General features: G+C 49.5%; 1 protein-coding gene across 1 annotated transcript in view; it reads right to left on the reverse strand.

The window, feature by feature from the left end:
• Nucleotides 1-1,759, reverse strand: part of IFT46 (intraflagellar transport 46) — a 26,979-nt gene extending 25,220 nt beyond the window's left edge. The window contains exons 1-2 of the mRNA XM_017523441.1: nucleotides 1,477-1,759; nucleotides 378-474 (exon numbers count right to left, since the gene is read on the reverse strand). The gene's annotated coding sequence lies outside the window, so the exon portion shown is untranslated. The remainder of the gene's footprint in view (nucleotides 1-377; nucleotides 475-1,476) is intronic.
• Nucleotides 1,760-2,105: the final 346 nt, after the last annotated feature.

Here is a 2,105-nt window from a genome sequence, read left to right on the forward strand (position 1 = left end):
GCCTGTAATCCTAGCACTTTGGGAGGCTGAGGTGGGTGGATCACCTGAGGTCAGGAGTTCAAGACCAGCCTGGCCATCATGGTGAAACCCCATCTGTATTTTGTAAAAAAAAAAAAAATTAGCCGGGCATGGTGGTATGTGCCCGTAGTCCCAGCTACTCGGGAGGCTGAGGCCAGAGAACCGCTTGAACCCGGGAGGCAGAGGTTGCAAAGAGCCGAGATTGCACCACTGCACTCCAGCCTGGGCAACAGAGGGAGACTCCATTTCAAAAAAATAATAAATTTAAAATAAAATACAATAAGAATTTCTTGAAGACAACTGTGAATCCATCCTTTTCTTTTGAGTACCATTTCTCTTCCTTTTCATTCCTTTCTTACCTTGGTGTCTTGGGGTTGGAGTATAAATACTTGCAACCTCTTCTGAGTCGTTAATCTCTAGACGCTCATCGTATGTCTGGTTTTCAACAACCTTGGTCTAAGCAAAAGGAGACACGATTACATAGCTCCTATCATGGGACATTAAGCACTGTGCCAGGAGGTATATTCCAAACCAGCATTGGCTCCTCTTCCTTACCCAAGAAACCAGCTTTTCATAAAAACGTCACCCCATCCAAATTTTCCTTAAGGCTTCTTGGCCCCCAGTTAAGCAGTTAAGTCATTCTGTTGCAGTCTCTATTTAAGAATTGCTGGGCCTGGCGCGGTGGCTCAAGCCTGTAATCCCAGCGCTTTGGGAGGCCGAGGCGGGTGGATCACGAGGTCAAGAGATCGAGACCATCCTGGTCAACACGGTGAAACCCCGTCTCTACTAAAAATACAAAAAATTAGCTGGGCATGGAGGTGCGTGCCTGTAGTCCCAGCTACTCAGGAGGCTGAGGCAGGAGAATTGCCTGAACCCAGGAGGCGGAGGTCGCGGTGAGCCGAGATCGCGCCATTTTGCACTCCAGCCTGGGTAACAAGAGCGAAACTCCGTCCCAAAAAAAAAAAAAAAAGAATTGCTGGCAGGCTGGCTGAGCAACCAGGGAATCGCGGAGGGAAAGAGGGCCAAGTTCTGCAGCTTCCCAAAGCTGTAAGACCACGCCCAAGGGCAGAACACTATTCGTAAGTCGATGGCCAAGGCTGATGAGGTTTCTCAAGGGAGGCTGTAGAGGTTCTAGGAAGAGTTTTTTCTCTGGAGCCACCTGTGGGGTGGGGTGGGGTGGGGTGGGGTGGGAGGGTCCCCAAAAAGAGGGGAAACTCCAGTCTCTCGGTCCCATCCAATAATCCCAAAAGCATCACCTCCACCTTCACCCTCGTCTTGCAGATAAGATCCCACCTAAGCCTGTCGGGGAATAAAGGAAGCAGGACGGTTGGTAGTGAGGTGGCGAAGCAACAGTTATCACGGAGATGGGAAGAGGTAACTGGGGATGGGGTAAAGGGGAGTCCTCTTAAGCCCCTCTAGAAAGACAGTACCCTTTCTGCTGGGGTGAGTACTAATTACCTGTAGCCCCTCTGAATCCGTGTCCTCTATAATGGAAAGAACCCCAGCCTAGGGCTGGGGTACCACTCCAGTGTCAAGGTCAGGCCACTTGAGAGATTCTACGCCGAGCACCTGTTTTCAGTCGCTAGGCAAAAAGGTAAGTTTTAAAATTCGCGAGATTTGCTTCCACTCTCGTGAGACCTCCCGCATGTTACGCCTCATCCGCGAAGGCTGTCTACGCAGGAAGAAGATCCAGGGGGCACGGATAAAGCCTCTCTGGGCGGCCAAGTCTCCTGTTTGTCTATGGTTTCAGTAAATGCGTCTGTTGCGGCATCTAGCGGCTGCGGATGGCAACGCCGGCTGATGAATTTTCGGGCTCGCAGAGTTAGCTCTGCAATCTGGAAACGGTGTGCGTTTGTTCCACCTAGGACAACAATCTCTGGGGGTGCAGTTCCTCCTAGATCAGTCTTACCAGAATGTAGACACACTCTCTAGGGAAAATTCTGCAGCATGCTGTACGTCCTTTTCTAGCACTATGTTACATTATAGTCTCCCCCACCACAGGGTGCCATGGCATGTGACATACTTATACTAATAAGTTATTCCTTGTGTATCTGAGGTTCAGTTTTTTTTTTTTTTTTTTTTTTTTT

The sequence above is a fragment of the Cebus imitator genome, unplaced genomic scaffold, assembly GCF_001604975.1.
Source record: "Cebus imitator isolate Cc_AM_T3 unplaced genomic scaffold, Cebus_imitator-1.0 Scaffold28, whole genome shotgun sequence".
In the NCBI taxonomy this organism is placed as follows: domain Eukaryota; kingdom Metazoa; phylum Chordata; class Mammalia; order Primates; family Cebidae; genus Cebus; species Cebus imitator.